We start from the raw sequence: 14,831 nt of genomic DNA, 5'->3' as shown, positions 1-14,831 counted from the left end.
ATTGTTCACAAATCTGTCTAAATCAGTGTTAGTGAGCACTGCTACTTTGGCGAGATAAGCCATCCCACCTCACAGGTGTGGCATATCAAGATGCTGATTAGACAGCATCATTATTGCACAGGTGTGCCTTAGGCTGGCCACAATAAAAGGCCACTTTATTGAGTGCAAACCTCCACCAACACTACTTTCCAAATGCACAAATTTTTACCTTTGAAAAAATTTTCAAGGTCTAAGTCCTGTTAGAAGTGGTTTTCCATAAGCTAAATTAGATGTGATCAAATGTCAGGGGTATGTATTTAGTTCATGCACTTGAATCAGTTTTTTTTTTTTTTAATTCAGGGTTTTTCTTTAACTTTTTCGGTTACTGAATTCTTTTTCAGGTAATTTTCACAGATCATTGGTTATCTCTGCTGTGCACAATTTTCCATTGCTTTTTGGCACTTGGCTTCTGACTGATAACTGCAAGACAACCCAGACAGCAAATGGATTCGGGCCGGATGTTAGTCCAACATCTGGTACCAATCCTGAAAACAGATCCGGCACAGCTCCACTTTACAGTTCTGGAACAGATCTGAACCGGATCGGCAAAAGACCAACCATTTACAGCCCATATCTGGCACGGATCTTGGACAGATGTGGTCCGCATCACGGCACCGTGGCAGGAACATGGAGTAAGCATAGTGATAAGTAATTTTATCTGCACTCGGCAGAAACTATCCATTAGCGGTTATAAACTCAGGGCTATGAAAACTTTGAATCCATGAGATTCGCAGATTTCATCATGGGCGGGGGGGTTAGTGTAGACTGTGATCGTCACTGAGGTTTTTTTAAATCCTTATCACAAAACGTTTTTTTCTTTACGACAAGCTTTACAGGGGTAAGTTGCGTGGATCCTAGGAAACTGATTTGTATCTGTAACACACAAATCAGAGTACGCGGACTTATGAAACTTGCTTGTTGTGAGGAAAAAAAACTCTTTGCAATAAGCATTTAAAAAAACCCCAGTGACGATCATGATCACGGGAAACAGGCATAAAACTGGAAATTGATTGTGAAGGTAAATCCATAACAGAAAAATGAGCGTGATTGAGGCGATTTTGATTGAGATATAATGCAAAATGTGCACCAAATGGGCTTTTCAATATTAAATTCAAATGTCCACAAAATGCACGATCCGGATCAAACTTTATCAGGTGATAGTGAGTGCCAGTCTGCACCTCACTTTAAAATATGAGAGTGATTGGGGCACGTTTGATTAATGTAAAATATACATTAAATGGGGTTTTGAATGTTAAATTTAAATGGTCACGAAATCTATAATCTGGATCAGATCCAGATCAAACTTTGTCAGGAAATCAAGGAGACATACTACATAACGCTTTCAAACATGAATAAAATTTGATCTTTTTGACAGTTATAAATTTTTGAAAATTTGTTCAATGTTAAATGATAGGGATTTTTCCTGACTTTGACCTTTGGCCTCTGACCTTGAGAACTGAATCAGTTTTTTTTTTTTTTCCCCCGGTTACTGTATTTGGAAATAACCAGAACCAGCTAAGTTGCTGACCTAACCAGACCTCCACACTTATAATTCTTTAGAATTTTCTTATTAGGAGCAGAAGTAACCGCCGTCACCCAGGTGAAAAATATTTAAAACCATTTTAGTAGTTTGATGCCCCTCCACCATCTCCTTTTTAGTGGCATGTCAACACAAAACCAGTTCCAACAAAAGTGAATATGAGCTATTTTTATTCCATAATGATGATGATGATAATAATTTCTTGGTAAGTGTACTGGCCAGTAGAATAACACACAAACACAGTTGCAAATAATCATGCAAAATGATTGTAAAACACACAGCCCAGTCTCACGGTTTTTTTTTCATGCTCCCGTGAAGAAATGAGACATTTTCGTGACGTGTTTTTTTTTTTTTTTTTACTGACTATTACTAACCCTCCGCCAACAACCAACCATGACCTAATGCAAAACATGCACTATGCACAATTTCTCAGTCACAGTCAGAGAAGCCTGTAACTTCTTCTGGGTTGTCTTGGTGACTTTCCTCACTCTTCTCCTTCTTGCACTCAGTTTTTGAAAACTGTCTACTCTCCACACAGATTTACCACAGAGTACCATATTGTTTGTATTTCCTCATAACTGATATGAATAAAGTCCAGTATTCAGTGACCTGGAAATGTTCATGTATCTGAAGAAAACTGATTATTTACAGGTATTATACCAAAGTGTTCCATTACTTACGCAACCCATCATCTTGGCTTTTATATTTTTAATTAATTTATATCAAGTTGTAGAGATTTTCTTTGAGTTTAAGGAGGATAATTTTAGAAATTTTAATTTTTTTGTATGTCTTGTATTTTTTTTTTTATACTTGAAATGGTATAAACAAATTAAAATGTGTGAAATACCAAGTGTTACGATACTTTTGGTATCGTAACACTTGGTTACGATACCAGGAAGTGTTACTATACGAGGGTAGGCTGAAAAGTTCTAAGGCTCCCCATGAAGGAGTAATGCATTAACTGCATTATAGTGAGCCTTAGAATCTTAAAAAAAACAACCTAAAGTATGAGAAATTTTCAACCTGGTCTCACGGCAAATCGTGATTCAGCAACACAAAATATACATTAATCTATTGGTTCGTGATATTGTGATGAAAAGTGCCTCATTTTCGTCACAGCAGCACGAATTCTAATTCATTCCGTGATGGCTGCATGAAATTAAAAGTGAAGCGGGCGGGTCGGGGGTGGTTAAGGTTAGGGTGGGGGGGAAGTAGTAATGCACGATATAAACTATATAAAAATGGTCTATGATAGAGATTTTAATTACATGCTCTATCGCGGTAACGCATGTTGATGACGTAAACTACCCGCGACCCGCTGCTGCATGCATCAAACAACATGGCGGGAAGGCGAAACAGAGCGACAAGAACTCGTGAAAAAGACCAGTGCAACTTCCATTATTTGGAATTGGTTTGGATTTAAACCGTCCGAAGAGCAGAAAACAATACTCTGCAGAATGTGTGGGGCAACAGTTTTAGCTAAGACCGGCAATACAACTAATCTGTTCTACCACCTCAAAGCAAAACACGGCATTGAATACCAAGAGTGCCAGCGAATGCAGGCGGCCCCAAGCTACAGTCACAAGAACATGGGACAGAAACAGATACTGAACCAGTCCTCCATTGAACAATCATTTTCAAAAGGTACTCCTTACAATCGGAAAAGCCCACGATTGAACGACATTATGAGGGCTATAACTGCTTACTTGTGTAAGGACATGGTACCCTTTCAAACCGTAGAGACGCGGCTTTAAAACCATGATCGGAGCTATTGAGCCACGATACAAGCTGCCAAGCTGCAAATACTTTACAGAAACAGAGATGCCAAGATTATATTCCGAGCTTCGCAAAAAGGTTGAAAGAGAGCTTTGTGGTTTGAAGTACTTTGCCACTACAGCGGACCTTTGGTCAAGCCGAACCATGGACCCTTTCCTCAGCCTGACCATTCACTATATAACGGACAATTGGAATCTTGGGAGCCGGTGTTTGCAGATGTCGTACTTCCCTCCTGAACATACGGCCGAGGAGATAGCACAAGGACTCAAAGACGCGCTCGAGTCATGGGGTTTTAAGGAAGAAAGCCAAGTGTGCATCACCACTGATAATGGCGCGAACGTGGTCAAAGCAGTGTCTCTGAATGACTGGACCAGGCTGCAATGCTTTGGACATAGGCTGCACCTCGCCATCGGTAGGTTATGTATTTAGTGCATAATGTTATAATATTTTAACATCCTGCTGTAGTAGGGATGGGTATCGAGAACCGGTTCCTTTCGGGTATCGTTAAGAAATAATTCGATCCACCAACATCAATAACCTTTTTACTTAATGATTCCCTTATCGGTCCTTCAGAGTGTCCGTTGTTTTGGCGGGTGTTTGTCAGGAAAATTATAATTTCTCTACATTGATTACAGACCCTGCAGCGGGTCTGTAATCAACTTTTCTGCAGCGCAGCTTTGCTTTGAAGCTTGAACCAATCGAAGCAGTGATTCGCAGATCGAACCAGTGCTTCGATCATTGCTTCGTTGATTGTTTTTTTTTTTTTTCTTCCTTTCGTTTTCCCCCACTAAAACCCTAAAGAGCATATGGCTGTGAGTATTATTTACCTTTTTATGTTAAAGTGACCTGTTATGGTCTTCTGAAACAGTTAATAGATGTATTTTATAACTTAAAAACGGGACCGATGCTAACATGTTAGCATGTCTATGGCATTTTCAATGTTAATGTTAGCAATAAACAGTTGCAGCTGTCATGCGTTTGTTGTCGTAAAACAGTTAAATGTGCATGTAATACGGCATAGTAATGTTGCATTTGTGTTTAGAGATGTAGTATATAGCAAATGCTTTATATTTGTGTTAAGTGTGTGGGTATGCGGGTGTGTGCATGCATGAGAGATGGAGAGTGAGATTTAATTAACAAATAATATCTTATCAACAGAAAAAAGTGTGAAGGACTGAATCGACCGTGCTGTTGCCTTATGCAAGAAGATTGTAAGTTCCTTTTCCCACTCTTGGAAAAGAAGAAAAGCACTGAAGAAAGCCCAGGTTGAGCACAATCTTCCCTTACAGCGTCTCATCACAGAAACGCCCACAAGGTGGGGGTCACGACAGATGATGATCCAGACGGTGCTTGAGCAAGAGAAGGCCCTATCACAGGTACTGAAAGCAGACAAGAAAACTAGACACCTGGTACCCACGTGGCAAGATACAGATGTCCTGGAATGCATGAGCAAGACCCTTGGCCCACTGCTTGAGTTCAGATGCGCTGTCTGGGGAACAGTATGTCAGCGTGTCATACATTAAACCCATTCTCCACCTTTTCAATAACACTGTTCTTACTGCAGCTGATGATGATGCAGAGCTGACCAAGGACATGAAAAGGCTCATCCTAGAGTACTTAAATGAGAAGTACTCAGACCCAGAAACTGTTGACCTGCTTGATATGGCCTCACTGGTTGACCCACGGTTTAAAGATACATATATAGCTGATGACTGCAAGATGTTCATCAAGACCAGAGCAGTAGCAGAAATTCAGTCACTGTTGGCGGTGAAAGCTGTAATGGTCACAGAGCCGCATAGAAGCTGCAGCTGCTGGTGTTGAAGCTGCTGAAGTTGCTGTTGACAGAATCGAAGAAAGTCAGACGGAGCCTGGGAAGCTTTTTCAAAAAGGCCTCTGATGGCACAGGTGCTCTCACTGACGGAGGCCATCGAAGAGGAGCTAAAAAGTTACTTGAGGACCATGCCGATTGATGGAGAGACTGACCCCCTGGGCTGGTGGCGGCTGCACCAAGTTACTTTTCCCAGGGTGGCAAGACTGGCCCAGAAATATCTCTGTATCCCGGCCACAAGTGCCCCTTCTGAAAGGGCATTTAGCACAGGGGGCAATATAGTTACATGCCACCGATCTCTGTTGAAGCCAGAGACTGTAGACAAGCTTGTATTTCTGGCGAATAATCTTTAGAGCGTAACAAATGTCAAATGATGTAAACAAGTCTCAGTGAGTTCCCGGCTTTACCATTTATGTTGTTATGTTGTATCTTACTATACAACAGCTGAGATCAAAAGTTTTAAAGGTGGTGTGAAACTTATATTATGCATATGGTCTTAAGGATTTCAGTGTTTTTTTTTTTTTACTTTTTTACAGAGAAGACACCAAATTTTCTGTTCTTTGCCACTTTATGCCTTCTATACTGTTTGCACTTTATGGTATGGCACTACTGCAAAGAAACCTTTATACTTGAAAAAAATGCTGTTTAGTTTACATATGTGCCTTATACTTTAAGTATTCCAATTGTTTTCATTTTGCACTTTAATGGTTTCATTTGAAGTATATGTGCACTACACTGATCCATTTAAAAAGGCTATTCCTAATACTGGAAGTATTAACCTACTTCACAGTACCAGTTCAGGTAACAAAATTTAACTGTTGAAAGGATTTTCAGTACAGTGTCCATTCTTTAAAAAGACACCTTTTGTTTTTATTTATATCAACATTGTCTACAGCTTTCTGTATTATTACAGTGGGGCATAAGAAATGTTGTATGCCTACATTCTATGTTCTAGCTTTCTTTCAATATATTTAGCCATTTGGCTTTTCTCAGGGTCTATGTAACCTGTTCTGAAATGACTTATTATATAATTTATGTATCATGATATCGTTATCGCAAGAGGTTGCAGTGTGTATCGTGATATGGATTTTTGGCCATATCGCCCATCCCTAGGGGGAAGGAGTAGGGTTAGTAATAGTGAGTTTAAAAAAAACCCAGTCGCGAAAATTTGACTCATTTTGTCAAAGGAGCACAAAAAAAGAGAGACTGGGCTGTTTGTATCACCAGTTTTACAGCTTCATGATGATGAGGTAAAGAGGAGGATTTCCTTTCACCAAAACATCATATCCAAGCTTTCATCTCAGATGTACCTTCTGGAAAACTGTAGCTGAACTTTCAGCTCTTCTTTTTAAGAAAAGACTTACGTTTTTGGTTGGGGAGTGCACTTTGGACAGGAGCTGTGAGCAGGTTTCTCCATGTAGAAGTGGACCTGTCTGAGGAAGGGCAGCCAGCATTAAACCTGTGCCCAATCTCAATCTGCAGAGAGACCCAGAGCAACCACAGGCTGGAAGCAGCCAAAAAAACAAACAAAAACCATCTGTGCAGTAAAGTGGGCGGTCCTTAGAGGGTCTCTTGGTGAGGCTCCCTCGTGATCAAATTCATACATATTCAACATGCACTCATTTAGGATGTCCAGCTCAAATGTTGTGGGAATCAGATAAATTTTGTTCATTATCATGTGCACACAAAGCGTGTGAGAGATGTGCATGCAGACACACACTGAGTACAAGTCTACATCCCCATTCCAGGCCAACTGGAGATACAAACCAGGCTGTTTTTCATTCAGTATTTTTTTTTAAATTAGCAAAATAAGCATTTCAAATTGTTTTCATTTTTTCTTTAACTTTAAGTCAGGAAAAAGCTTGTTTCCCCCTTTTCATTACAAAGTGAAAATTCAATGGATGTCAGTACATTTACCCATGATGCCTCACTTGATCCTACCTTCTTCAATCATGATTACAGGATCAAAGCAAGTCAAAGTGGCAAAAACATAACACCCTTCATCTCTGATCAAGGATCAAAGATGAGTGATCAGAATCAAAGTTCACAATAAAGATCAAAGATTAGCATTGGGTTAAAAGATACATGATCAGGATCATATGTCATCAACAAGAGACAATGCAGCTTTCATCATGATCAAAGCTGTGTTGTTGTCCCTTTGGCTGCTCCTACTTTGTTCATCATTGCCACAGCAGATACAGACAGATCCACACTGGTATTTGGCACAAGTTTTACACCAGATGCCCATCCTGGTGCAATTCCAGTTTTACCTGGAGAAACACACAGCTGCTGGCGTTCCAAAGAGGTCTCCCATCCAAGTACTAACCAGGACCCGCAGTGTTTAGCTTCTAAGATCTGATGGGAGCAGACCGGCTGCAAGATCAAAACTGTGTGATACGGCTCAAATAACAGATAAAGATAAGTCTTCAGTGATCTCCAAGAATCAAAGCTCTGTAATATAGGAGCAAAGTTCAGGCTACAAGATATGTGACTTGGTTCAAAGTAATCAAGCTCAAACGTCACCTACAAGGATTAAAACTTGTTCAGCGGGTTCAAAGCTCTGTGATCAGGATCAAAGAGGTTAAAAGATAAGCAATCACAATCAAACATCACCAACAAGTATAAAAGTTAGTGATCATGATCAAAGCTGTTTAATCAGGCTCAAATAACAGATTAAAAGACATGTGATCAGTCACCTCCAAGAGGCAAAGCTCTGTGATCCTGATCAAAGATCAGGTTAAAAGATATGTGATTTGGTTCAAAGTAATCCATATCAAACTTCACCTACAAGGGAATAAAACATGATGAACAGGTTCAAAACGTAGTGACCAGCATCAAAGATTGAGTTAAAAGATAAGTAATCGGAATCAAACATCCCCAACAGGGATAAAAGCTCAGTCATCAGGATCAAAGATCATATTTAGCTCAGTAATCAGGATCAAACTCACCCACAAGGATAAAAGCTCAGTGATCAGGATCAAAGATCATGTTAAAAGATAAGTAATCACAAACAACACCTCACCAACAAGGATAAAAGCTCAGTGATCAGGCTCAAAGATCATGTTAAAAGATAAGTAATCACAAACAACCAAGGGCGTAGGTTTGGTCTCAGCTTTGGTAGGGACAATACCCCCCCGGCCCCCCTGCCCACCACCACCCCCTAACCCACTCACACCATTAGACGCACAAGTACAGCATAATACATAACATATGACGACACTTTATTAATATTTAACACTTTATTTACATTATTAAGTGTGTAGGCAAACAAACAAATAGCTTAAATAACAAAATTGCACCCAAAATCACTAATCTATTCTATAGGCCTACACCTGAGAGAACAAGACAACAAAAAAATACTTGTGGAGCTAACAAAAAAAAAAAAAAAAGTTTTTGCAACCAAGATGTATAATCTATTCTCTTCATCAATTGAAGACAACTTTGGATGCTGTAGCTCCTCTGAAAAAGAGAGCTTTAAATCAGAAGTGTCTGACTCCGTGGTATAACTCACAAACTCGTAGCTTAAAGCAGATAACCCGTAAGTTGGAGAGGAAATGGCGTCTCACTAATTTAGAAGATCTTCACTTAGCCTGGAAAAAGAGTCTGTTGCTCTATAAAAAAAAGCCCTCCGTAAAGCTAGGACATCTTTCTACTCATCACTAATTGAAGAAAATAAGAACAACCCCAGGTTTCTTTTCAGCACTGTAGCCAGGCTGACAAAGAGTCAGAGCTCTATTGAGCTGAGTATTCCATTAACTTTAACTAGTAATGACTTCATGACTTTCTTTGCTAACAAAATTTTAACTATTAGAGAAAAAATTACTCATAACCATCCCAAAGACGTATCGTTATCTTTGGCTGCTTTCAGTGATGCCGGTATTTGGTTAGACTCTTTCTCTCAGATTGTTCTGTCTGAGTTATTTTCATTAGTTACTTCATCCAAACCATCAACATGTTTATTAGACCCCATTCCTACCAGGCTGCTCAAGGAAGCCCTACCATTATTTAATGCTTCGATCTTAAATATGATCAATCTATCTTTGTTAGTTGGCTATGTACCACAGGCTTTTAAGGTGGCAGTAATTAAACCATTACTTAAAAAGCCATCACTTGACCCAGCTATCTTAGCTAATTATAGGCCAATCTCCAACCTTCCTTTTCTCTCAAAAATTCTTGAAAGGGTAGTTGTAAAACAGCTAACTGATCATCTGCAGAGGAATGGTCTATTTGAAGAGTTTCAGTCAGGTTTTAGAATTCATCATAGTACAGAAACAGCATTAGTGAAGGTTACAAATGATCTTCTTATGGCCTCGGACAGTGGACTCATCTCTGTGCTTGTTCTGTTAGACCTCAGTGCTGCATTTGATACTGTTGACCATAAAATTTTATTACAGAGATTGGAGCATGCCATAGGTATTAAAGGCACTGCGCTGCGGTGGTTTGAATCATATTTGTCTAATAGATTACAATTGTTCATGTAAATGGGGAATCTTCTTCACAGACTAAAGTTAATTATGGAGTTCCACAAGGTTCTGTGCTAGGACCAATTTTATTCACTTTATACATGCTTCCCTTAGGCAGTATTATTAGACGGTATTGCTTAAATTTTCATTGTTACGCAGATGATACCCAGCTTTATCTATCCATGAAGCCAGAGGACACACACCAATTAGCTAAACTGCAGGATTGTCTTACAGACATAAAGACATGGATGACCTCTAATTTCCTGCTTTTAAACTCAGATAAAACTGAAGTTATTGTACTTGGCCCCACAAATCTTAGAAACATGGTGTCTAACCAGATCCTTACTCTGGATGGCATTACCCTGACCTCTAGTAATACTGTGAGAAATCTTGGAGTCATTTTTGATCAGGATATGTCATTCAAAGCGCATATTAAACAAATATGTAGGACTGCTTTTTTGCATTTACGCAATATCTCTAAAATCAGAAAGGTCTTGTCTCAGAGTGATGCTGAAAAACTAATTCATGCATTTATTTCCTCTAGGCTGGACTATTGTAATTCATTATTATCAGGTTGTCCTAAAAGTTCCCTAAAAAGCCTTCAGTTAATTCAAAATGCTGCAGCTAGAGTACTGACAGGGACTAGAAGGAGAGAGCATATCTCACCCATATTGGCCTCTCTTCATTGGCTTCCTGTTAATTCTAGAATAGAATTTAAAATTCTTCTTCTTACTTATAAGGTTTTGAATAATCAGGTCCCATCTTATCTTAGGGACCTCGTAGTACCATATCACCCCAATAGAGCGCTTCGCTCTCAGACTGCAGGCTTACTTGTAGTTCCTAGGGTTTGTAAGAGTAGAATGGGAGGCAGAGCCTTCAGCTTTCAGGCTCCTCTCCTGTGGAACCAGCTCCCAATTCAGATCAGGGAGACAGACACCCTCTCTACTTTTAAGATTAGGCTTAAAACTTTCCTTTTTGCTAAAGCTTATAGTTAGGGCTGGATCAGGTGACCCTGAATCATCCCTTAGTTATGCTGCTATAGACGTAGACTGCTGGGGGGTTCCCATGATGCACTGTTTCTTTCTCTTTTTGCTCTGTATGCACCACTCTGCATTTAATCATTAGTGATCGATCTCTGCTCCCCTCCACAGCATGTCTTTTTCCTGGTTCTCTCCCTCAGCCCCAACCAGTCCCAGCAGAAGACTGCCCCTCCCTGAGCCTGGTTCTGCTGGAGGTTTCTTCCTGTTAAAAGGGAGTTTTTCCTTCCCACTGTAGCCAAGTGCTTGCTCACAGGGGGTCGTTTTGACCGTTGGGGTTTTACATAATTATTGTATGGCCTTGCCTTACAATATAAAGCGCCTTGGGGCAACTGTCTGTTGTGATTTGGCGCTATATAAAAAAAATTGATTGATTGATTGATTGATCAATAATGCAGTTGTAGGTATCTAGCAACCTAATTTGCCAAAAAAAAAAAAAGATTTCCAATGATATATATGGTGTATTACGGTAAACGTAAGCCTGTCATGTCATAACGCAGAGGAAAAACACGGAAGTTTCACACTAGTGCGCCGCTGAGAAAAAAAAAAAATAATAATAATAAAAAATAAAAAAAACTAGTGCGCCCCTGATTCTCATTACCGTAAGTTCTCATATAAGCCCTCACTCTGAAAAATTTGACAGCAAGCCAAGAACCCATGCTTTCCAACAGTGCGTTCGGTGACTTTTGAAACGAGGGAAAGTATGAAAAAGAGCGCAAAAGTGACAGAGACAGAGACAGACAGCAAACATAAATGTAGTAATTTTTGAGGAAAAGGCAGGATGTTAGTGTCATTTGTGAAGGTGTGTGTGCGTGTTTGTGTGGGTGTGCAGTTTATTTTAAATGTGGCGCACAGCATTGTTCTCCAGCCCCCCGCCCTTCTTGCTTTTCTGCACCGGAGCAGTGTTGCCAGATATGAAATATGAAACTATCGTACCAAAACCTCAAAATGATTGTATTTTGGGAGAAATTATCGTACACAAACAAAACGCATACGAGGTCTCTTAGATAATAAACCGACCCTTTTATTTTATTTTTTTAACTATATGGATTTGAATGACATGCGATTACACCAATCATGCTTGAACCCTCGTGCGCATGCGTGAGTTTTTTCACGCGTGTCGGTGACGTCATTTCCCTGTGGGCAGGCCTTGAGTGTTATGTGGTCCCGCCCTCTCGGCTGAATTCCTTTTTTTCACACGCTGCTCCAGACGGCGCGCGTTGCTTTATCAAAAATTTTTCTGGACCTGTGAGGAATATCCGAGTGGACACTATTCGAGAAATTAAGCTGGTTTTCTGTGAAAAGTTTAACGGCTGATGAGAGATTATGGGGTGTTTCTGTCGGTGTAAGGACTTCCCACGGAGTGGGACGTCCTGCAGCGCTTCCAGGCGCTGTCGTCGGCCTGTTTCGAGCTGAAAACATCCTAATTTAAGGCTTAATTCATCCAGGACATCGTGAGAGAACAGAGAAGATTCAGAAGAGGCCGGCATGAGGAATTTATGCAGACATTCCACTGTTTAAGGACATTTTTTTAATGAAAGACGTACGCGCAAATTCGCCGAGTCGTTTCCGTGACGACTCGGCAAATCTGTGTGCGCCGCGACAGGAAAAACACCTCCGTGTTGAAAACCATTTGTAGAATTCAGGCGGCTTTTAATGGCTTTCAACAAGTGAGTAACTGAGAAATTGTTTAACAGCTTGGGCATGTTCCAACTTGCCCGTTAAGATTTCCAACGGAGGTGTTTTTCCTGCCGCGACCCCCCGCGTTCGGGTCCGGCCCGACATGCGACTCTGCCCGCACGTTCTTTCGTTACAAAATGACCGTTAACAATGGAATGTCCGAATAAACTCCTCATGCCGACTTCTTCTGAAAGTTCTCTGTTCTCTGACGACTTACTGCGTCAACAGAGCCTGAAATGTGGAAGTTTTCAACTTGAAATGGCGAGACGCTGCCGCCTCGAAGCGCAGATCGCCATCAGGCGCCGTGGACCGTCCTTAAAGCGACACTACCAGACCAAAATCTCTCATCAGCCGTTAAAATTTTTACCGAAAACCAGCTGAATTTATTGAATGGTGTCCACTCAGTTGTGCCTTACAGTTTTGAAAAAAATTTTATCAAACAAAGCAACAGTCTCTGAGCCATTCCTAAACAATGAAAAAAATCGACAAGCGGGTGGACGACTCCTCACTCAAAGACTGCCCACAGGCGAATGACGTAACCGACAGGCGTGAAAAAACTCTTGCATGCCCACGAGGGTTCAAGCATGTCTGATGTAATCACACGTGATTCAAATCCATATGGTTTTTGAAAAAAATAATAAGGTCGGATACTTTTCTAATAGACCTCGTATATCTCTTTGCTCTTGTGTTTTGTTAGTTTGTTATTGCATTTGTTGAAATAAAGTTTCGAAAAGAAAAAAAAGTTGGCTGGGGAATCTTCCTGTCACGGCACAGATTGGATGGAACTCATTACTCTGTATGAGAGGGGGCGGGCTTTCAAATGACGGTCGCCGAAAGCCAGCAGCAGCAGCCCTGTGTGTGGTGTGTCTTTGATGCCGACTGAGTGCAGCGCCTGCAAAATGATTCTTGGGTGTCAGAGAGAGATGCGTGTTTGGGCAACCAACTGAAATTATCGTACATATTGGATTTTTTCCCATTATTGATCGTACATCGTACAGAGGGCACAACTATCGTACAAATACGATAATTATCGTACATCTGGCAACACTGCACCGGAGCCACCCATCCTCTGTGCTCCGGGACCTCCCACTTTACAAATGAAGCACTGCCTGCCACGACATGCGCTTTGTTTACGTCCATGTGAGAATAACGTGAGCTAATGAAATTGCAACATGGGTAACCCTGTCACTCTGGCACATCGAAAACACAAAACGTGACGACTAAAATTATAGTATCGAGTTCGCAGAAAAATAGTGAATGATTTTGTTATATAAACAAAAATGCTAAATATTGGTAGGGACTATTTTGCCATCCCAAAATATTGGTTGTGACTTGTCCCTATGGTCCATATGCAAACCTACGCCCCTGCAAACAACACCTCACCAACAAGGATACCAGCTCTGTAATCAGGATCAAAGCTCAGTGATCTAGATGAAAGATCACAAAGATAAGTCATCAAAACATCACCAACAAGGATCAAAGCTGTAATATGAGGATCAAAGATCAGGTTAAAACATAAGTAATCAAAAATCAAACTCACCAAGAATGATAAAAGCTTATTGCTCAAGAGCAAAACCAATGATCAGAGATCAAAGAGCAGCAGCTAAGATGCCAGAATATTAATCTCAAATGACTAAACCCTCTCACAATGAAAAACAGAAATAAAAGAAAACTGTCAACAAAGGGCTGTTGGATCAGGGTGGAGGAATGCGCGCACATCCCTGCGTGCACGTCCTTCTTAAATTCTGGACAGATTGTAACAGCAAAGTGAAAGAATGAATAAATAAATGCAAATAAATTATCAAGTGAAATGACTCCAATCCCGCAGTGGCGCAGTCATGCGAGTGATAACTTTTGTGTTTTTTTGTTTTTTTGTCTTTAGTAATTTATCACTGGTGCAATAAAACATTTTGGAGCATTAATTAAAAAATATGTTCAGACTGACGTCAGTAAATATGTGCCCATCACTTGAGCACACACAGAGGACAATAAATGTGAAGTTTATTGTCAAACATTCTGTGCGTTAACTAATAAAAAAGTCACTTTACCTCAGTGTGCGTGGACAATCCGCCAAGAAACTCTACTCACGGAAAATAAAATAAAATACAAATATAATGATGACAGAGAATCCAAGACAAAAGGAGTCGTGGTGCCGTAGCAGCGCGCACTGCCTCGTGTGTGCGTGGGCAAGACGCAGGTCCAAAAAAATTTACGCAAACCTGCGGGCGATTTTGCAGAAGCATGTGCAGTTTGTTTTACTCCAGACTCACGGGGGTGCGTGCACGTCCTTTACTGCAGCTTGAATGAAGATGCGTCGTCACAGATCTGCACGTGCACGCGTAGAGTCGCGAGCGCACTGAACTGGAAGTGGAATGTTGTGTTTTTGTATCCACACCCATTAACACGCATCTACCACAGAGATAATCTGTTGCTCAACAGTACAACAAATATTTTTTTTAAGTTGTTTC

At 40.5% G+C, this 14,831-nt stretch overlaps 1 protein-coding gene across 1 annotated transcript in view; it reads right to left on the bottom strand.

Moving 5' to 3' along the window:
- The window catches only part of hapln1b (hyaluronan and proteoglycan link protein 1b), a 144,342-nt gene extending 129,805 nt beyond the window's left edge, over positions 1–14,537 (bottom strand). Inside the window, exon 1 of the mRNA XM_034192372.1 lies at positions 14,412–14,537. The gene's annotated coding sequence lies outside the window, so the exon portion shown is untranslated. The remainder of the gene's footprint in view (positions 1–14,411) is intronic.
- Between the last annotated feature and the right edge of the window lie 294 nt (positions 14,538–14,831).

This window comes from Thalassophryne amazonica, chromosome 17, assembly GCF_902500255.1.
Source record: "Thalassophryne amazonica chromosome 17, fThaAma1.1, whole genome shotgun sequence".
In the NCBI taxonomy this organism is placed as follows: Eukaryota; Metazoa; Chordata; class Actinopteri; order Batrachoidiformes; family Batrachoididae; genus Thalassophryne; species Thalassophryne amazonica.
This window is presented reverse-complemented; position numbering and strand designations above follow the sequence as displayed.